The following is a 23,211-nucleotide window of genomic DNA, read 5'->3' on the forward strand; positions in this document are numbered from 1 at the left end:
TCTGAAACCCTAGGCTGAAACCCGAGACCATAATTTCCAAACCAGTTCCAGGAGTAACAGTTTACTATAAATAAGATGGAGGTTCTGAAAAACAGGAAAACACAACTCTGAAGCTCTCCTCCCCTGTATGTTGGCACAAACTGGTCATAGCTTCTATCCAATCAGAGGAAAGAACACAATAAACGTTGATGTAAGTAGAGATGCCTGCCCTGGCAAGGATTCTTCATGTCTAGGAAATATGCAGAATCTTCCTTATACAGTCCTCCGTGAGATAGTTCACTACCTCCCTAGCCTTCATTCCCCATACACACCGCATTACCCACCCTCAAGACCCCTGGGCTCACATCTGGTGGTGGTGGTGTCAATGTCTCGACCAGATCAAGCATCAAGGGTTCCTTGTAGACAAGCTAAAAAGCTTCGAACCCATGTCACACTCACTCACTCAGAAGCAACTCACAACTTTCACAGGACACCAACCCAGCTGTACTGAGGTAAATATCACCTCCCAAGGCCTGGCAAGCTGACCCAGCTTATACAAGATTTATTCACGAATCCTCACTCTAAATTCACTTTTATAAGAACTGAGGTGAGAGCTCGAAACACAAGCATTATGGACGCTGGTCAGAAAAAAAAAGGTTAACAACCACACCTCAAGCTACGCTACTGACTTTAATGGTTCAAAGGATGTAAGGAAGGTGTGCTAACGATCACAAGAAATAATCACTCTTTTATCATACTATAACTGAAGCTTATAATTAGTCACTTGTTAAAAATACAAATGAGTAAAAAAAAAAACTTCATTTAAAAATGAGTGAAAATACCTTATAAGCAACTGAAAGCACCAATTTGCATTACAAATGTTGTCAGGTGTTACAGTAGTTCAAATTCTTCAAAATCTACAGGAATTTCAAGCAGTGTCAACATGTACTATCATTGAACCTGCCCAACCTACATTTCTGCTTAACAGTCCCAGAGAGGGACAGCATTGTTTTGTATCAAGTAAAACAACTCCCATAAGGACACTGGTTTGAGGTCTGCTTGCTCCACTTCCAATCCAGCTGCCCATTACTGTGCCTGAAACAGCAGAGGAAGATGGGCCAAGTCCTAGGCTCCTGAACTGACACAGGAGAATCAGAAGTTTTTGGCTTTGGACTAGCCCAGGTCCAGCCATTACAGCCATTCAGGGAGTAAGCTAACAGACCAAGATGTGTCTCTCCCTCTTGTCTACATTTTTGCTTCCTTTCTCATAACAGAGTCTGCACTGACAGAAAGCTAGAATCAGAAACCAAAGCAAGAACACAAATGTAGGTTCTCAGACATGGGTATTTTAACCAGCATTTTAACTGCTCAGTACAAAGCTGTTCCCTGGAGGTGGGTGTTGTGGTGCAGTGGGTAAAGGTGTCACATTCAGTGCAGTTATCCCATACTGATCTCAGTTCAATCTCCATTTCTGATCCAGCTTCCTGCCAATGCGCCTGCGAAATCTGCTGGCTTCAATCGCCCAGCTCTGACTGCCACCGTCATCTAGGGAGTGAACTGGTGGATGAAGATGACTCTGACTTGTTCGCTCTTCGTTTACTCTTTTGAGTAACGAACCTTTTAAAAATGCCATATCCTGAATATTTTTAGAAAATCTCACCAGTATTTTGACAACCTTTCATTTTAAAACTTGCTTCCTTGATTGATTGATTTGAAAGACAGGGTAAGAGGGTGAAAGAGAAAAAAAGAGATTTTTCCTGCCTGCTTGTTCACTCCTCAAACAGCCACAACTGGGGCTGGGCCAGGCTGAAGTCAAGAGCCTGAAATTTTATTCGTGTCTCCCTTGTGAGTGGCAGGGACCCAAAGATTTTCAAAGCATGTAAGAACAGTTGGATATGAATGGAGCAGTCAAGACTTGAACTGGCGCTCATATGGGATGGTGGCATGGGAGGTGGCAGCGGCTCAACTTGCTACAACACGGAGGAAACTTAACAAAAATCCAAGATATCACAGACCCCAACAGCATGTCAATGTCAGCAACGGCATAATATGTAGCGTTTAAGTCATTTGTTAAAACACAAAATCTCTTGGGCCCGGTGCGGTGGCACAGTGGTTAAGGTCCTCGCCTTGCACGCCCGGGATCCCATATGGGCGCCGGTTCTAATCCCGGCAGCCCCGCTTCCCTTCCAGCTCCCTGCCTGTGGCCCGGGAAAGCAGTCGAGGACGGCCCAAAGCTTTGGGACCCTGCACCCGCATGGGAGACCCGGAAGAGGCTCCTGGCTTCGGATTGGCATAGTATCAGCCGTTGCGCTCACTTGGGGAGTGAATCATCGGATGGAAGATCTTCCTCTCTGTTTCTCCTCTCTGTATATCCACCTTTCCAATAAAAAAATAATAAAAATAAATCTTAAAAAAAAAAAAAACACAAAATCTCCTGGTTGTTTTCTCTTTGTACTTATAACAAGGATAGTATCTGAGTGCTAAATGCCAATATTACATGAAGAATATATGAATTATCTCACTTAGTTCTCATATTATTTTAAAAGATAGAAATTATCTTCATTTTACAGGTGAAAACATAAAAGCTTAAACAGATTATGTTATTCCTCAAGGTAGTATAACAGTAATGTGGTGAGTCAGTCATAGCTAAAATTTAAAAAATTAAATAATTTTTAAAAGCTCTATTTCTTTTTACTAAAAGGGCAGATTTAAGAGAGAAGGAGAGACAGACAGAAAGAAATCCATCCACTGGTTCACTCCTCAAAGGCCACAACAGCAAGAGCTGGGCTGATCCGAAGCCAGGAGCCAGGAGCTTCTTCCAAGTCTCCCACGTGGACACAGGGTCCCACGGCATTGAGAATTCTATCAATTCTCATTTCTGAAACTCCTTCAGTAATTGGGAAACCAAAAAAGTTTTAAAATAAAGTAAGATAAGATATAACCAGCAAAAGTTCTGAGAAGCTAATCTTTCTGTTTTTAAGATTTATTTGAAAGAGTGACACAGGAGAGGGAGAGATCTTTCATCTACTGGTTCGCTTCTGAAACAACAGCAGTGGCCAGGGCTGGGACAACCCAAAGCCTAGAGTTTGACATTCCATCCAAGTTTCCCACATGGAATGGCAGGAGCCCAAGTACTTGGGTCATCTTTTGCTGCTTTCCCAGGCACATTAGCAGGAAGTTGGGTCAGAATCATAGCAGTCAAGACAGACCAAAGCTTCAATATGGGATGCTGGCATAACAGGCAGCAGGTTTAACCTGAATATCACAAGGTTATTTTTGGTTTCTTATTTTTCCATACTAACAAAAATAGTACTAAATGTGAGCAAACAATGAAAATAAGCTGCCAAATCTCTTTACATTTAAGTTTACAATTTGGGGGCTGGTGCAGTGGCGTAACATGCTAATCCTCTAACTGTTTGCACCGGCATCCCATACGAGCACTGACTTGTATCATGGCTGCTTCACATCCTATCCAGCTCTTTACTTATAGCCTGGGAAAGCAGCAGAAGATGGTTCAAGCCTTCGGGCCCCTGTACTCACATGGGTGACTGGGAAGAAACTTTTGGCTCCCAGCTCAGTTCTGGCCCTTGTGGCCATCTGGGGAGTAAGCCAGTGGATGGAAGATCCACTCTGTCTCTCCTTTTCTCTGTAAAATATGCTTTCAAAAAAAATCCTTTTAAAATACCTTTTAGTTAATGCCCACAAAAAGCCAGACTGAAAAATCAATTCACTAAACATGATGAAAATCTTGTCTTCACAATATGTCCATAAGGATGATTTACGAAAGTGTGAATATCATTTACACAATGTTACTTTACAGGAGGTAGGCATATGTTTACTTGTTAAAAGATACTTAAGATGCCTGCATTCCATACTGAATACCTGGGGTTCAGTCCTAGCTCCGCTAGATTCCAGCTTCCTGCTAATCTATAACCTGGAGGCAGCAGGTGATAGCTCAAGGCATTGGGTACCTGTCACCCACTGCACTCCGGGCCTCGGCGTGGCCTAACCCTGCCTATTGAGGACATTTGCAAAGTGAACCAGTGGAGAGAGCTGTCTCTTTAATTTTTTTTTTTAAAAGTACTTCAATGATTAAACTCGAAATAAAGATATTGCAATAAAAATGTCAATTATAAGGAACAGCAGTAGACATCCACTCACCAAAGACTAACGAACAGCACTATTTTATAGAAGCTGTTTTTAAAAAATCTCCATAAAATGTTTTCTCTTAATTTAGCCTTCTATGCAAATCCATAATAATGCATTTTATTTGCAACTGAATAGTTTCCAATTTATAGGGGCCCATAAAAACTTAAAAGATAAGAACATCAGAGGATATTTTACCTTTAACTGGTCTTATAAACTGACCCTCTGTTTGAGAGCTCACTAGTTATTTTTCCCAAAAGGTGCTTCAACTTGAAATTAAGTCTGGATAACTGTTGATAACAAGGGATGCAATACAGAACCAACAGAGAAGACAGACACATCCACCCTCAGAAAACAATTTTCCCCAGTATTCTCTTCTACCATATGTTGTCGGAAAAATTTAGTCATTCTTAATTTTCCACTCTCATATTCCTGAAACTTTACAATGAAAATACAATCTAAAAGCCAGGAGCAATCTCATCTTCAAGCCCCTCACTAAAACCTGGCTTACATCCACAATCTACAGATCTTGCTCTCCTTCTCAACTGCTTGCTCACTGTTTCCCCATATACTGAAGCTTTCTCTTCAGACTCTTCCATCAACAGCACAAAACACAGTAAAACCCTTCCTGGCGAACCCTTCCAGCTCCTCTCCTCCCCATCGAGCTTGTTGAAAGTGAACTGTCTATTCACTATCTCTGCTTCCTAACCTCCCACTCACTCTCCAACCCAATATAATCCGGCTTCTATCCTACCACTCCACTGAAACTGCACTTCAAGAGTTCCTTCACCTGAGCTCCAGAGACTAAACCGTGAGCAGGCACAGACCTCTGCTGTCTGCCGGGCATCCTCAATGTCTGGCTCACAAAGGGAACTGAATACATTATTGTTGTTCTTCCTGAGGTATTTATTCCTCTGACTGCTGTTGAACTGTAATTTTTGTAGTCCTATCTCTGGTCATTTGGAGCTTCACCAAAAAAGTTAGGAAACAGCCCCGTTCAATCAATGGAAGTACGGTAATTAGAGGGAGACTGGATGAAAAAGTGATAAATGTGGAAAAGGAGCAAATCCAATCATTTGTACCACAACCAATCCGAAGGAAAAAATATGCTTAGAGGTATAATTATATGCAAGCTGGAAAAGGAAAAGCTTAATCAACTAAAGTTTGTGTGTGTTTAAAAATGACTTACGTAAAAAAAAGATTTACTTATTCGAAAGGCAGAGGAACAGAGAGAAAGAGAGCAAGAGACAGAGAGAATCAGATCAAATTGTTCTTTCATCCACTGGTTCACACCCCAAATTCCAGGGTTGGAACAAGCTGGAGCCAGGAGCCCAGAGAACTTCATCCAGGTGCCCCACATGGGTGTCAGGGACCCAAATACTTGGACCAGCATCTCCTGCTTTCCCATTAGCAGGAAGTACTGTGGCCAGTTCAGAACCCTGCTACTGTAGGCATTCCAAGACATGAGCCCTTGTTAATACTTTTAACAGACACAGTAATGTGAATATTCTATCTGATTTGAGAAGACTCCTCAGCATCAGGGGAGAAGCCTGCTGTCACCAGTGCGGAAGGATACAATGGACACTCCTAATAACGCCCCTTGCTATCATTTGCTGACCCCCAGCAACTTTGATACCTCACAAAAAATTTCCCACAGAAGGTTCTGCAATCAGTTGACCTGCTTTGAAAGCAATTACTTCTTGTACGGCTTTATATCAGTATTCTGGTCAACACTAATGAGTTAAGCCTCAAAAGCCCAGGATATTCCGAGGGGGAAAAAACAAAAACATCATAGCTTTCTTGTGGAATTTCAAAACAAAAGGACATTTTGTAATCAAAAAATGTACACCATGGCAGGTCCTGGCAACTACCCTTCCTCTAACAGTATGCTGTGTATATGATTACAAGTGCCAACCTCAGGGGTAACTTACCTCTTTAGAGAAAGCAGTATTTACTAAAGCTTATGAAACTGAGTACAGCCAGAATTCACGTAACTGAGCTAATAAAAAAAAAGTAGATGATTCCCTAGATAATCCAAAACTCACAAATACGGCCTTAAAATATGACCTATGTAACCTTACACATTAAGTCTACCGATGCTATTAGTTTCACTTTAATTTGTTCTTTGGCTACTTAGCAATTAAGAGAAAAATGCAACCTAAAGGCAAAGTGACTGACAGAAACCAGACATGGGGCAGGTGTTTGGCCCAGCAAGAGGATGACCGGGATGCTTTACTGGAGTGTCTGGATTCAAGTCCTCTCCACTTCCAAACCCAACTTCCTGCCAGTGTCCACCCTTGGAGAAACAAGGGATGGCCCGAGTACTGGAATCCCTGACCTGTGTGTGAGGTAGACCCATACTGAGTTCTTGACTCATGACTTCAGCCTGACATGACAAAGGTACTGCAGGTATTTGGTAAGTGAACCAGTGGACAGGAAACTCTGTCTTGCTGCCTTTCAAATAAACAACAAAGAAATAATGAACCAGTTTTTAAAAAGTCAATAATCCAAAGATGACAACAAGTTTTAAACAAATGATTCCCACATGAAAACATTTTGGAGGAAATTATAAAATTTTTTGATATATAAAAAAATCAAGTAAGAACATACTCCAAAACACTGTCATGAATGTTCTTGTGCAGGGTATACACAGGTAATATCATTAGGTCCACCTGTACTAATCAGTCCTGACAACTATGGAAAGAATTCCATGGCAAACACATTTCTAACTGATTGACCTTTAAATGGTGTTTTTGCTTGGCTTAAAGTTTTACTTTTTCCTGAGAGGGGAAAATGCTAAAGGGCAAAAGGAAAAAAAAATAGTTTAATATTATTTGAAATGTACCAAATATCTTTGGGCTCGAAATTAGTCTGTCATTTAAAGTAGACTTTCTCATGTCCTGCCCAGGATTCACAGAAGAAACATCTTACACGGTGGTCCAACAAACACTGAAAACAAAATGTTTCACAGTTTTTGCCCTTCCTCTCTGTGCACTCTCATTTTTGGTTCAATTTAATTTTTGTTTCTTAAAAACTGATCGTGACTCCCAAAACGGAGTTTACAAACCCAAAATAGGTCATAACCCAAAGTATAAAAAGTACTCTTTTTCCTTCTGATCCAATCCCTCTAAATCAAATTACTGTTCTTGTTCAGACTAACATACTAAGAAATCTCATCTATAAGTATGTAACCTGTAGATGAACTGAAGCAAGTATGTAGACATTTCCATAAATGCATTAACTCTACTGCTGTTTAATTTAAAAAGTAACTGAAAACAAATGAAATACCTATCAGTAACAAAAAAAAGTGCATGAAGTTAAATAAAAATAAATCGGGCCCGGAGCAGTGGCCTAGCAGCTAACGTCCTCGCCTTGCATGCACTAGGATCCCATATGGGCGCTGGTTCTAATCCCAGCAACCCCACTTCCTGTCCAGCTCCCTGCTTGTGGCCTGGGAAAGCAGTCGAGGACGGCCCAAAGCCTTGGGATCCTGCACCCGTGTGGGAGACTCGGAAGAGCTCCTGGCTTTGGTTTGGCACAGTTCTGGCCACTGTGGTCACTTAGGGAGTGGCTCAACAGAAGGAAGATATTTCTCTGTCTCTCCTCCTCTCTCCAGATACCTGACTTTGCAATAAAAACAAATTTAAAAAAAAATCACTAACAGGGAAAACGTCTAAAATATTTTTAAAGAGCCTTTCTGAAAATCATTCCTCTACCTAATCTTGTATTTGATTCTTCTGCCTCCAACAGATTAACTGTTTCCCTTTTGTTTTTTAGATATTTATTTGTTTACTTATAAGATCGAGTGAGAAAGCACTTCTATGCACCAATTCACTACTACCTGAATGATTGCAACAGCCAGGGCTGAGCCAGGTCGAGTCATGAGCCCAGAACTCCAACCAGCTCTTCCATGTGGGTGCCACTGACCACAAAACACTCTTTCTTTTTTTAAGATTTATTTTTACTGGAAAGTTAGATATACAGAGAGGAGATACAGATATACAGAAACAGAGGAAGATCTTCTGTCTGATGATTCACTCCCCATGTGACCACAACAGCCAGTGCTGTGCCGATCCGAAGCCAGGAGTCAGGACCTTCCTCCAGGTGTCCCACGAGGGTGCAGGGTCCCAAGGCTTTGGGCCATCCTCGACTGCTTTCCCAGGCCACAAGCAGGGAGTTGGATGAGAAGTGGAGCTGCCGAGACTAGAATGTGCCCATATGGGATCCCAGCACTTGCAAGGCAAGAACTTTAGCCATTAGGCTGCTGTGCCGGGCCCCAAAACACTATTTCTAACCAAAAAAAGATTTTTCCTATAATGACTTGATTGTACAAATACTTTTAAAGTTGTACACATTTATCTGATAATATTACTAAGCATTTTTAATTCATGCTTAAAAGCAATGAATTTATAACATTAAATCTTTAATACATTTCTTAAAAATGAAACTTGGAAATTTTACTTTAAATGATCAAATTATTGCACAACCCTTGAAACATTAAATCATGTATTTTAGATAGCTCTAGATGTGAGGAATTCCAAATCACAAATATTTAATTACTACTTCCTACGAACCAGAAAGCTTATGAAGTAATTTGTGTGCTTCTTTTAGAAGCTTCATTTACAATTATGTATGTTTTAATGCTATGCAATTTTCGGGGGGGGGGGGGAAGGCTTAAAAAATTAATTACAGGGGCTCGGCGCCATTGCTTAGCAGCTAAAATCCTCACCTTGAAAGCACCGGGATCCCATATGGGCGCCGGTTCTAATCCCGGCAGCTCCACTTCCCATCCGGATCCCTGCTTGTGGCCTGGGAAAACAGTCAAGAATGGCCGAAAGCCTTGGGATCCTGCACCGGTGTGGGAGACCTGGAAAAAGATCTGAGCTCCTGGCTTCAGTATGGCACAGCCCCAGCCACTGTGCTCACATGGGGAGTGAATCATTGGACGGAAGATCTTTCTCTCTGTTTCTCCTCCTCTCTGTATATCTGACTTTGTAATAAAAATAAATCTTTAAAAAATTAATTACAGGAAGTAATATTTTAGCACAGTGGGTTTAAACCACCACTTGCAAAGCTAACATAGTATCAGTGTGTGTCAGCCCCAGCTGCTGTTTCCAATCCAGCTTCCAGCTGACAGTTTAGGAAGGCAGTGGAAGGAGGGCCAAGCCCTGGCCCTGCCAGCCACTGGGAGACCAGTACGGAGTCCTTGCTCCTGGCTCAGCCTGACCTGGCAGCTTCCCTCTTTGCATTACTCCTCCCATTAAATACATTGTTTTTTAAAGAATCACACTTTTTTCCTGAAGATGACATTAAGAAATGAGTGCGTGAAGAACAGCAACAAGAAACAACTTTGCTCCACTTCAGAAACCAAGTTATTGGTAATTTGATTAAGCCTTAACTTTGTATTTAGATGTAGAACTTACATTTGCTTCAAGTAAACTTCTGAGGCCCAATAACACAGCTCTCCTCTGCTGCCCTATTAGGACGCAGGGCAATACTCTCAAATACAAAAAGAGGAGGAACTAATGACTTAACCATAAGAGCAATGCATATTCCAATATTTTGTTAATGTACATTTGAATTTTGATGTCTGGAATTATTTTTTAAAAGGACAATGACACTACTAAAAAAATTTAAAAGTCAAATGAGAATAGTTTATTTAAAGTTCATTACTTTTTATAAATACTGAAAACAAAAGCCTTAAAAAAAATAATACTTCAGATTGTGATTCCCATTGCAGAAGAACTATATCTGCAAATAATCCAGGTCAACATTTTTGCATGGGCCCGGCGGCTTGGCGTAGTGGCTAAAGTCCTCACCTTGAACGCGCCAGGATCCCATATGGGTGCTGGTTCTACTTCCCATCCAGCTCTCTGCTTGTGGCCTGGGAAAGCAGTCGAGGATGGCCCAAAGCCTTGGGACCCTGCACCAGTGTAGGAGACCCAGAAGAAGTTCCTGGATCCTGGCTTCGGATCGGCATAGCATCGGCCTTTGCGCTTACTTGGGGAGTGAGTCTTCGGACAGAAGATCTTCCTCTCTGTATATCTGACTTTCCAATAATAAATCTTAAAAAAAAAAAATTACATTTTTGCATGTACACAATGAACAACTGAGACAAGAGATGATAAACCACTGCACAATAGATAATTAAAAAAAAAAAAAAAAGCAATGATCAGGAGAAAAAACATTAAAACCCGGTTAGGAGTTAAGCGAGGCATAAACACTGTTCACTCACCTACTAAAAAGCACTGTGGTCTCTTTAAGATGTATATGCAATATCCAAAATCCTCCTAGAAATCTTGCTTTGAAAATTATTACATTAGCATTTAACATGTTAAAATTTATCATTCTTAAAATAGTGAGAATGATTTTAAAAGTGATAAATCATTAATTAATCACTCAGAATCAATCTCCTTACTCTTAATATAAATTTTTTCATTTCTTGAGAGAGGCAGGGGGGCCAGTTAGTTCCCATCTGCTGGCCAACTCCTTAAGTGCCTGCAGCAGCTAGCAGGTGCCCCCCCCCCGAGGTGGGGGGGAGGAGGAACTCACAGGAGCAGCAGGAACCTGATTACTAGATTACCATCACTGCTGCCCCACAGGCTCTGCATCAGCCAGGTCCTAAATGCGGCTATTGATACAGGGTGTAAGCATCTTTACACTAGGCTAAATGCTCCTCCAAGGACAAATCTCCCTCATACCTAAACACAGAAACTGGTAACTGTTCTTAACAAAAAAAGCCAAATCTGCTGAAGCTGGTACCATGGTATAGCCGCCTAAGCCTCCACCTGTGGCACTGCCATTCCATATGGGGATCAGTATGCATCTTGGTTGCTCCGTTTCCAATCCAGCTCCCTGTTTACAGCCTGGGAAAGCAGCAGAGGATGGCCCAAGTCCTTGGCCCCTGGCTTTAGAATGGCTCAGTTCTAGTGGTTGCTGCCATTTGGGGACTAACCCAGGAAATGGAAGCTCTCTCTGTGTAACTCTGCCTTTCAAACAAACAAAAATCCGTTACCAATACAGAATGTTTTGGCTGAGGCCTTTCACTCCAACCAACTGGCAAGCAATTTATATAAATTAAAGTTATTGGTAATTATGTAAGCAAATTGGTTAGACCTTTCTTTTTCAGTTCATATGTCTCTATTTTTCCCTATTAACTGTGTTGGTCAACACCTCTAATATTAAGTCTCACGGTAGTGGTGACAACAGAAACTCAATATTCACCCTTAATTAAGATGCTGCATGAGCTAATATATGGTTTATAATACCAAAAGGTTTACTGATTTATTTGATAGGCAATGTTACACAGAGAGAGGATGGAACTAGGGAGGAAAAGGAGAGAAGGGTAAAAGGGAGCGGGGAGAGGAGGGAGAGGAGAAGGAGAAAAAGGAGAGAGACGCAGGAAAGGGAGAGAGAAAATTCGCATTAGCTGGTTTACTTTCCAAATGGCCACAATGGCCAGGGCCAGGCCAGGCCAGGTTAAACCAGAAGCCTGGAGCTACATATAAATTTCCCACCCGGGTGTGATGGCCTAACCACTTGAACTGCTGCTTTCCCAGATACACTAGCAGAGAGCTGGACTGAAAGTGGAGTAGCCGGGACTTGAACTGACACCCACAAGCAATGTCAGGGTCACATGCAGCAGGTTAACCTGTTGTACCAACACCAACTCTGATAATTCTAGGTTTGTTTTTTTTTTTTAAGCATGGTTATTTTCATTCTATTTGAAAGTCACAGAGAGACAGAAATCTTCCATACACTGATTCATTTGCAATAGCCAGGGCTATGGAGGCTGAGGTCAAGAGCCTGGAACTCATCTGGGTCTCCCACACCGGTGGAAGGGACCCAAGTACTACAGCCATTACCTGCTGATCCCAGGGAGCACATCAGCTGGATCAGAAGCCAGACAGCTAGAACTCAACCCAAGTGTCTGCTATGGGATGCAGGCATCCCAAATGTCGACTCCAGCTGCTGAGTCAAATGCCCACCAGTCAGTCTTAATCTGTTCTTGCTTAATAAAAACAAAAACAGGAATAGGGTTTCAGATGTCATTTTGGCACTAAGGGAAACAATTACATAATTAACATGGCAAAAGTACCAACCTCTATTCATAGCTGTCTCCAGCCCCCTAAACAGGAAGTTCCAGTTTATTTTCTGTCTTGCAATAAAAAGGTAAATGCTCTCTGAGAATCAAATAAGCATGTGTAAGATCATTTACTAGGCTACACAGATGTCAACGGTAAGTTTTCATTTACTTCCTCCCATTCCTTACTTTCACACTTAAGACTTTAAAACAAACCTAGATTTTCTAAGTACTGAACACAACTGTATACATTTTTCCAAGTTTCACCTTTCCTGAAGTCATCTCACCCTGCTGAGGTTTACAGTTACCATAGTCTAGAACTCCTAGATTATGCTTTATAATCCAGTCTCTAGTCCTGCTCCAGTCCTCAAAGACCTCAACGTGAGCTTAGTAAGAACTTCTTCCTTAAACCTAGTCCGCTTTCAGGGATCTCTCATTCCGTAATTGGCTCCCCCACACACCCAGCTACTCATCCACCAACTTCACAGTCATCTCTGACAATGGTTCTCCAGCTTCTGTCTCTCTAGAAAATCATTTCTAGCTCTTAAGTCCCTTCATCCTATACTTGCAGCAATTTTCAGCTCCGACCCTACCAATCTAAGTTAGCATTATTATCATCATGTGTATCCCTAACTAGTATTCAATCATACACAATACAAGCAATACTCCTAAAAGCCATTTCTCTCTCTCCAACTGTCCTCCTGCCTTCTCCCATTGTTTTCCATGTTCTAGCTAAACTACTTTCTTACAGCTGGTGCAAGGGCATTGGTGACATTCCTTACATCAGTCTTTGCACTGACAGCCTCACTGCCTGGAACATTTCTACTACATCCTTCAATTAGGTGAGAAATCAATTCCTGAAGGAATCTTCCAAAAGTCCTCCTACACTTAAATGTTTCAGAGTATAAGAAATATAAGCTATAGACTGTAACTGAACACTTATAATTTGAAAAAATTATGAATAAAACTATGTACTATGAAAAATGTAGGGGCCATAAGTGGGTTAAGCCACAGTCTGCAGTGTCAGCATCCATTCAGGATGCCTCCTCAAGTCCCAGCTACTCTACTTAAAATCCGGTTCCCTGTTAATGTGCTTGGGAAAGCAGAAGATGGCTCAAATGCTCCTAAGGGAGATGCAGATGAAGCTCCTGGCTCCAGGTTGGCCCAGCCCTAGCTGCTGTGGCCACCTGTGGAGCACACCAGTGGATGGGAGATTCCATTCTCTTCCTGTCTCTAATTCTTTCAAATAAATAAATAGGTTTACACACAACATGTGATTTTTTAATACCTGACAACTTTCTAATTTCGTATTTCTTCTCCACAAAGAACTTCCTGTTTTATTCTAGAGCAGTTACTGTCCAACTGAAATACAATAAAGACAAACAAGCCATCTTTCATTTTCTAGTGGCCACATTGAAAAATCAAACAGATGGGGTGAGTGAGTGGTCTAATGATGAAGATGCCACTCAGGACATTCACAGAGTGTATCCAACTGCCTGGATCCGAGACCTGCTGCCCCAGCTTCCAGAGCCTGGCTAATGTGCACCTTCAAACAGACACTAGGTATTGCTCAAGTAGTGGGGTCCCTGCCATTCATGCAGGACACCTGGATGGAATTTCTGGTTCCTGGCTTCTATGTGGCCCAATCCTAGTGACTGCTGGCACTTGGAGAATGAACCGCCATATGGGAAGTCTATTTCTCTCTCCTGTTCAAGTTAAATTAAATTAAAAAAAAAAAAATGCGGGGCCTGGCATTTCAGTGTAGCATGCAAAGCCACTGCCAAATGTCAGCATGCCTTGTAACCACTGGTTCATAACCCGTGACCACACTTCAGATCCAGCTCTTCGCGAATGGCTGGGAAAAGCAACAGAGGATGGCCCTTGTGTTTGTGTCCTTGTAACTCACATAGAAGACCCAGATGAATCTTGTCTGACCTGGCCACCGCAGCCATTTGGGGAATGAACCAGTAGATGGAAGACTGGTATTTCTTTTTCCCTCCCCTCCTCTCCTTTTAAAAAGATGTTGTTTACTTGAAAGTCAGAGCTGTAGGAAGCAAGAGGGAAAGGAGGAAGCAGAAGGACAGAGTTTTCCATCTACTGGTTCACTCCCCAAATGGCCACAAGAACCAAAAACCCCTTCCAGGTCTCCCATGCACCTTTTGCGTAGGAGTCCAAGGCCTTGGACCATCTTGTGCTGTTTTCCAGGTGTATTAGCAGGGAGATGAATTGGAAATAGAGCAACCCGGATTCAAACAGGGGCCCATATGGGATGCCTAGGAGGCAGCTTTACCACAGTGCTCTAAATTTTTAAAAAGAAATTATAAAAACATCTTCTTTAAAAACAAAACAAAACAAAAAACACTGTTACTTAACCCACGGAATATAAAACATGAACTTGTGATCAACGTAACCTGCTCTGTATGGATATTTTACACCTTTATTTACACCCATTTCACTTTAAGTGGTACATGTGGCTGTCAGCTACTGGGATTGGCAACATAGCTCTAGAAGGAAACACACTCCTTGTTATGAAAATACAACAAGTTTATTCTGGTAACTTTTGAAAATTTTGAAATCTATGACAGTTTTTTCTATGAGCTTTTTTTTATGAGCTCTAAAACACCTTTAGAGCATGGCACTAAACAAACTTAATTTCATATCAAACTGGGACATATCTCAAGTTTCAACCACTTAAATTTTTAAAATTATGCAAACATTCATGCTGATAATACACTTGGTCTTAGCCAAGAGGCCAAGAAGCAATTCCATCACACAAAAAAACCTAAATCTAAATTAAAATTCAGGTAAATAATTTTAAAACAGCATAGTTACTGACAATCTGAAAGGTTAAAAGAGAAAAAAATATAAAATCATTGCACACAGGCCTTCCCTTTGATTTAGTAACTCTGTTTCTAAGACTCCAAACCATGGAAATAATCAAAGACAAGGTCAAAGTTTTACATACAAACTTGTTCTTCAAGACACTTTTCTGTGATAATAAAAACCAGAGAACCCACTCAGTGAGCAAAAGGAAAAGTAACTTGAAACTCACCCGTTGGCAGTCTATACAGTCAGCAGCAATCATGACTTACACGACATTAAATAACACTGGGAAATAATCCCAACCTAACAGTGAGTGAAAGTCCATGCAACATGATTCCCACACACGTGTATGCTACACTCCCAAATCCAGAGGTAAAAATAAAGAAGGAAAAAGCAAAGTGTTAACAGTTTTCTCTTTGCAGTATGATGACCAGACACTTTTCTATTATTTCTTTTAGTATATATTTGGTGAGTGCTACTTTATGTTACGCTACTTCCTGATGGGTCTCTGACATCATGAGGTAAAAAGCTTTATTTTCACCTCTTCCCAAATTTCCTGGGCCCGGCGCGGTGGCGCAGTGGTTAAGGTCCTCGCCTTGCATGCCCGGGATCCCATATGGGCGCCGGTTCTATCCCGGCAGCCCCGCTTCTCATCCAGCTCCCTGCCTGTGGCCTGGGAAAGCAGTCAAGGACAGCCCAAAGCTTTGGGACCCTGCACCCCCATGGGAGACCCGGAAGAGGCTTCTGGCTTCGGATCGGCATAGTATCGGCCATTGCGCTCACTTAGGGAGTGAATCATCGGATGGAAGATCTTCCTCTCTGTCTCTCCTCTCTGTATATCCACCTTTCCAATAAAAATAAAATAAATCTTAAAAAAAATTTCCTATACTAAGTATTATCTTTTCGTAATTTTCACAGCAAAAAGGAAAAAATACAATGTGGAGTGGATACTGATTTGGATAATTCGGGTTTGGGTGAAGTGGAAGAATATGAATGTGGTTCTAAATAGTGCAGAAGCCTAAAAAGAAAACAAAAATCTACAAAATGTACACACAATAAGATCACAAGTATATATACATATACACAAAAAACAATTAACAGTAAGGGGACATTTTTTAACATGGGTTTTCCCCATTTGTCTTTTTCTATATTGTTCCTCCATACTTCTATTTTGAAAAATTAAAAAGTAAACACACCCACTATTTACACAACCTGTGCTGGGTTCAGTAAAGGGTTAAAGTCAATAAGAGGAATTAAAACAGTTCGGGGGGGGTATCAAACAAGAGAACACTGGGAAAAGGAAAAATGATGAAATAAGAAAATTTTTCATGAAAGAAAAAGAATCTGGAAAACTTTAAGTGACAGAAAAAAATGGGAGGGGTGCAATGACTCAGTTGGACAATCCTCCACCTATAAGCACTGACATCCCACCAGTTCATGTCCTGGCTGCTCTACTCGATCCAGCTCCAAGATGGTTCAGAGCCTTGGGACCCTGCACCTGAGTGGGAGACCTAGAAGAAGCTTCTGGCTCCTGGTTTCAGATTAGCTCAGCTCTGGCCGCTGCAAGCCATTTGAGGAGTGAACCTACAGATGGAAGATCTATTTCTCTTCTCTTTAAATCTACATTTGCAATATAAACAAATTTTTAAGAAAGGAAGGAAGGAAAAAAGGTGGGGACTAGTGACCCCCCAAAAAAAAGAAAGAAAGAAAAAAGGCACCATCAAGGAACAGCAAGACACACAATAGAATAGGGTGGGTGTTGTGGCAGAGTGAGTTAGGCTGCTTTCTATATAGGACTGACTGCAGTCCAGGCTATACTGCTACTATACTTTGGATCTAACTTCCTGCTAGAGCTCCCACAAGAAAACAGGTGACGGCCCAAGTACCTGGGTTCCTGTCGCTAGTGTGGGAGATCCAGGTTCCTGACTTCAGCCCAACCTCAATTTTCATGGACTTTTATGGAGTGACTCAGTAAACAGGGGGAAGATCAAATTGCCCTCTCTTTCAAATAAATTATCTTAAAAAAAAAAAATGAAGGCTCTATGAAGGGCGTAGGCAGCAAGCTGAACACAGGTTACAGGAGGGATTGCTTTTCTAAGTCTGATCCATCAGTGGGGGAATTTTTAGATTCCACTTCAAGCAAGCTGCTATAGCACCTCTTTAGCGCCCCCCTAACCCCACTCCCAGCTTGGTTCAAGTCACTACCGCCTCTAGATGTATCACCGCAACCACGACCTGACTCTTCCTCCTTTTACTCTCGCATTCTGATCATTTCTAAGCAGTGGCCAGAGACAGCCTTCTTTTTCAAAAAAAGATTATCGGACATCTTTCGTCAAAAATCCTGCAAGGGCTTTCCATTTCACATAGTGAAATGCCAAAGTCGCCAGAATTTCTACAGACTCTATAATACTTGCTCTTTTACCGGCAAACTGATCACTCCTGTCCTGCTTGCTCACACTGCTCCAGCCACAGCAGATTCACCTGCCACAGCTCTCTAACTATTCCAGGCAGGCTGTGCCTCTGCAACTCTTCCCCTCCTTCTGTTTCCTTCAGGTCTTGAGCTTTCAGTTCACTTTATATAAAACAGCAAGCCTCCCACACTGCCCCAAATAAAAATGTCAGCATTCACTGTGTCCCAAACTGACTTTATCTTCATTACACTTAACATCATCTACCATCTTACTGCTACCACAATTGTGTGTCCCAAATACAGAGCTTTGCCATGGTTGCTCATTTCCATGTCACCAACACCCAGGGCAATCAGTATGTGTCGCAAGAATGAAAGGAAGAGGACACGGAGCTGTCAGACACCCAGCTCAACTGGCTTATGGCACAAAAAGTATCTACACGAACAGAATCTACAGAAAATTTCTTCTAATTTTGTCATGTAATTTTAACCGAGGAACTATCTAGTAATACAGTATTTGTACATCAGGCTTTGCACACAGAGCCAGCCTTCAATTTACTAGCACTTTATCTCTAGCAGGCTTACCTTTAAAATAGTTACTTGGATTTAGGGTGGCAGGGACCGATACGATGAAGTTTGAAATCTTATTTTCCTTTACTTGTGAACAAATGAGCAGTGATTTCTCACACACAGGCAACCTCACCGAAAAATCCGGACATTCTCCCTTTCCCCACAGGCCTATGAGCCCCCACCCAAGGATAAGGCAGAAAAAACAGCTAGCAGTGCTAGGCAAAGCTACTAGATAGTTGGTAGCAATTAAAGTCAGGCAGGAGGCGACAGTGCAGAGGAGCCTGGAGAAGCAGATTCGTCAAACATTTTCTGAGTTAGAAGCACCTGATATTTTAAAAGGAAATCAACACAAAACAACGGTAACTTCTTCCCTGTCCTCCTACTAAGTATACAATGCTTGTGGTGGGTGCTTGGTAGAGCAGGTAACATGTCCCTGTTCCATATTAGTGCCTGGATTCAATTTCCAGCTCCTGAAGCCGGCTGTTGCTAACCAGACCCTAGAAGGCAGTGGTGATGCCTTCAACAACTCGGGCTTCTACCACCCACACAGCACATCTGCAGTCTTCCTCTCAAATTAAAACAATAACAAAAACATATAATACTCAAAGTTGGGTGATAGTTTATCCCAGCATTAAAGATAAATACTCAGCTTTATTATGAAGGATTTCAAGCACACCAGCGAAGCTTAGGGGGAGAAAGGGAAGAATGAGCAAGTGCCTAGTACCCAGCTGCAGCTGCTTCACCGCTTATGCAAACTATCTCGGCCTGGAAGACGGGAAAGAGCTGGGTAAAAAGCGCTCTCCTCATCAGCCCTTTGCTCCTCGCCAGTTCTCCAGCAGCAACCGTCAAGCTTACTTGGTGCCGATGTCACTACTCTGCACATATGCTGCCACTCAAACAGTACATTTCACATGTATTAAAACTATACACATGGCATCACGTTATATCCTGCTCATGGATTAGCTGTCTGACCGTAGGCAAGTTAACGTACCTATTCATCTGTTTCTGCTCTGCAAAATGAAGACAATACTACCTTCTCCTTGGAGAGCTGATGTGAGGATTATGTGAGTCTGACACAGTGCAACAAAAGCGTTGAGAAAATCGCCTCGTTCATAGGAAGCACTGAATACAAGTGTTAGCTGTTATCATATAAAGTTGCAAAAGGATCTGTGATTATGGTATTTTCACACATACACATATGCTCATGCAGAAAGATTACCAAAATGACATGTAAAATCCATGACAGATATGTCCAAAACTGCATAAAAATGAAATATGCTTATGAAGTTCAGGCTGGAAAGGCTCACTAGCCTACAAAAAGAGGAAATGAAAGCACTGAGAGAAAGGGGTCGGGGCCTGTGTTGTGGCATAGCGTGTTAAGTCAACGCCTGTGATGCCAGCATCCCATATGGATGCTGGTTTGAACCAACTGTTCCACTTTTAACCCACCTGCTAATGCATCTGGGAAAGCAGTGGAGGATTGCCCAAGGACTGGTCCTCTGTTGCCATGTGGGAAACCTGGAAGAAGCTCCTGGCTTCAGTTGGGCCTAGCTTCAGCAGCAGCAGCCATTCCGGGAGAGAAAATCTCCGTGGCTCTCTCCCCCACACTCCCTCTCTGTAACTCTGCCTTTCAGGTAGATAGAGTAAATCTTAAATTTTAAAGTCTTTAAGTTTACAATCCATTGTAACATCAGAGTATGAACAGCTGATCTAAATACTTAATAATTTTGAATTTTCTAAACACTTAGTGACTTTTCATGAGTTTTGAGGAGAGGGATGGGGCAGAAAAAGCAATGTTTTAATAAGATGGTATAGATAAGGCCTTCTCTGCCTTCCAAAGAGGCACTTTAGGGGTCACACAAAATAAAACATGACGCAGTACTCAAATTTCACCCCTTAACCATTTCTTCCCAACTCTTAGTAAAACAAATCAACATTCAAAATGGTATTTTAAACAGGATGCACCTTGATTACATGAGTGTTATGGACAACTGGATTCTGCAAAATTTATCAACGTAATTATAGACACATTATCTCTGCTTTGATACAAGACAATTTTAAGGCAAATTCTAGGTCAAAAAGCCAGAAACCACCAAACTTACATGTCCTGAATAATAGCTGAATTCTAGTGAATTTCCTTAAAGAGATTTTTAAAGATTTCAAAATATTTCTATGCTTTGATGGCTAGTTGATCTAACTTGATACACAGAGAAACATCTAGGTGCCATTTACCGGGTTAGAGATTTCATACAAAATCTTTTAATCCACACGAAGTATCTTTACGAACAAAATTTAGAAGTGACCCCAGATACTTGGTTTAAACACATACTTCCTGCAGTGTTAAAAATGACGACCACAAAAGCCAACATTTACTATGAATTCCTTAAGTGCAAGCAAATTGTACTTATTATATCAACACAACAGTGCTCAATCGCAGTTCCCCTAGAATTTAGCATATCCTACTATTTCCAAGAAGTTAACTGAAAGCAACAATTACATGGAACACCAAAGATCTGTTCACCACTCCAGCTTTGGCTGCTCGCTTCCGCACCCACACCCCCAAATTCGGAGTAAGACATTTAAAAGCGGAAGGGCAGATTTACACAATAGGAAAAAGTTCAAAAGTAAAGTTCTACTTCTCCTACAGCGAGAACTCTGCAACGCAACTATCGCTTTTGTCCCCCCTCACCCCAAATTATTTACATGTCTGAGTCACCCCCTTCCCTCAGCCCCAATAGAACACTGGGGGTGGGGTGGGCACACCAAGCTGTAACTTGCACAAACCAACAGAGAAATAAATGTGACTACTTCTACCCCTCTTCTAATTGGAAAGGACTCTTCACTCCGTCCCACGCCCCAAGCAACACGCAGCACCTGCCAAGCCCGGCGCTTACAGAGCGATGGTCCCAACTTTTCGAACGCAATTTGAGGAGGATACGCAGATTATTTCTTGAGGCGCCCAAGAAGAGGGCACCTCAGGTCCTCTCAGAGAAGGGATGAGCTAGCTTTGGGGGTGGGTGAGTGGGGGCTCTCTCCTCCGCCGGCTGGGGGATTCGAGACCCGCTAGCTTCCGGGACCCCGGTGGAAGCCGCCCACTCCGACCCGCCGCGGGCCTCGGGCCTCGGGCCTCGGCCAGGCAAGCAGTGTTTACACCTGTCACGAGGGAGGCGGAGGGAGGAAGAGGAAGCCCGAGCCGTGCCCCAAACTTCTCCACAGCTCCCGAGAGGGAGCGGCCGGGACCGGGCGGCGGGCAGGTGGAAGCCGAGGGGTCGGGCGAGCCGGCAGAGGCCGGGCAGCGAACAGCTCGCACTTCCCCGGCCGGGGTGTCCGGTTCCCCGCGAAGGGGCGCTTCGGGCGCCGCCAGCTGCGTGCCCGCACCCGGCGCCCAAGCCCGCAGGCCCGCACAGCCGACCGCTCCTCCGCGGCCAGCAGGCAGGTGCTGGCGGGGCAGCCCGGGGGTCCCGCCAGGGGGCCAGGCCCAGGCCCCGCACCGTCCCTCCCCGCCCCGCGCGGCTCGGGGAAGCGGAGCGGCAGCGCTTTACCTGGCTCGTCTGGGGCGGCCGCGATGGGCATGGCTCAGGGGCCCGGGGAGGAACTGGCTCCCCGGGGACGGACCGGCTTCTCCGACGCAGAGCTGGTGCGAGCGGAAGGCTGGCTGTGCGCAGCCCTGTCACCGCAGCAGCGCCATGGACGCCCACCCGGAGTTTCAGCGCTGCCGCGGGACCCCCATCCCACTACCCTCCGCCCTCTTCCGCCGCCGCCGCCTCCTCCGCGGAGACCCCCCGCCCACTCCACACACGCTCCCATCATGCAGCGGGGGAACCGCTGCCACCGACACGTCACTTCCGGGCGCAGGTGGCTAGGTCGGGGCCGGGCGCTGGTGGGTGCTGGGGGGGAAGATACTCCAGGGGAATCAGTGTCACAGAACGCTTACCCCCGCGCAGGCGCCGTGGCGCCGAGCGCCCGCCGCCATTTTGGGTTCGGGCAAGCTTGCCCTTTCCTTTGACTTCCTTGCGAGTCACCGAGCTGTGGGCGAGACGTCCTCCGGTCCTCGGCTGTCTGAGGCGGCTGCGCTTACGGCCAGGAGTAAGGAACCGTTCTCAGGTCTTTGAAATTAGTGATCAGCTCAGGACCGAATTAAGACTTTAATTAAAATTGCATGGGTTTGGAAAAACGGAACCAGATGTTCCCTACCATAAACCAACCAGAGGATATTTTTACCAGCTTGTCCTTTTCGCCCCGAAAATGAGTTTTTCATCCGCCAGTCCCTTGCTCTTTTCTATGTAAGCCAACGAGGAGCAAACGGCTCTTTAACAAGTCATAAAGAAGAGATGGCTACAAATCGAACTTAAGGTGAGCAGCCGCCGGAACTGCCAGTCTTCAACAAAATCATTAGAATTTTGCTAACGGATGGAGCAGTGTGGCTGTTTTTCTTAGCTCCTTGCAGAAGAATCGCCGGTGAAACTTGAAACGTCAAATCAAGCCGTGCATTTAGCTCACCCACAAGTTCCAGCCTTTCTCCGTCCTTTACCGTACATGTCCGTCAGAACCTGGGCTGCTATGAAAATCTGACTACAAACCCTACAGGATGAGAATGAGCCTCGGGGTCCCGCTCTGTAAATCATATCCCCTCTTGGGTCCCTGTTATGCCCAACCTCTGTATCAGTGATTTCAATAATTTAAAATGTAGTTCAAGGCAGCCAAGCCCAGCGACTACAGCAGGAAACAAGAATGCAAAATACCCTGAGCCATAGAGAAGTGCCCGTCCCTTTGGGTGGAGGAATGATACAATTCAGGGGCAAGATAAGGACAATAGCAGTTCATCACGGCTTATCCCGCCCCTGCAATGTGATAGACAAATTAAGTTGGAGCGTTGAAGCAGGCTCGCCTCCTTACAACTCAATTGCTGTAAAGCACACGGAAACCGCATGACTTTAAAGCGGAGGGCCAAGGGCTTTGTGGTGATGCTGGATTTTTTTTTTTTTTTTTTTTACTGCTTAAGTCCCTGACAATCTTATAAGACTTGTCAAATTTTCCTATTGTATTTCGCCCCCTACTGGTTTGGTTCGTGTGTAGACTCGGGTATTTCTATAAGTCACTATAAATGTATATTGACCAAGGGCAGAAGCTGCAGTGTGCGTGTGTGTCTGCGTGTAAACTGGTAACGAATTGCATTTGGCCTCTACTAAATAGAATATTGAAA

At 43.4% G+C, this 23,211-nt stretch overlaps 2 protein-coding genes across 3 annotated transcripts in view; one reads left to right on the forward strand and one right to left on the reverse strand.

Moving 5' to 3' along the window:
* Positions 1–1,620, forward strand: part of SERTAD2 (SERTA domain containing 2) — a 118,919-nt gene extending 117,299 nt beyond the window's left edge. The window contains exon 6 of the transcript XR_005885179.1: positions 1,460–1,620. The gene's annotated coding sequence lies outside the window, so the exon portion shown is untranslated. The remainder of the gene's footprint in view (positions 1–1,459) is intronic.
* The window catches only part of AFTPH (aftiphilin), a 65,548-nt gene extending 43,766 nt beyond the window's left edge, over positions 1–21,782 (reverse strand). For both annotated transcript variants that reach the window (XM_040993324.1, XM_040993323.1), the window contains exon 1: positions 21,551–21,782. The gene's annotated coding sequence lies outside the window, so the exon portion shown is untranslated. The remainder of the gene's footprint in view (positions 1–21,550) is intronic.
* Between the last annotated feature and the right edge of the window lie 1,429 nt (positions 21,783–23,211).

This window comes from Ochotona curzoniae, unplaced genomic scaffold (assembly GCF_017591425.1).
Source record: "Ochotona curzoniae isolate NIBS_2020 unplaced genomic scaffold, NIBS_Ocur_1.0 contig_883, whole genome shotgun sequence".
Classification (NCBI taxonomy): domain Eukaryota; kingdom Metazoa; phylum Chordata; class Mammalia; order Lagomorpha; family Ochotonidae; genus Ochotona; species Ochotona curzoniae.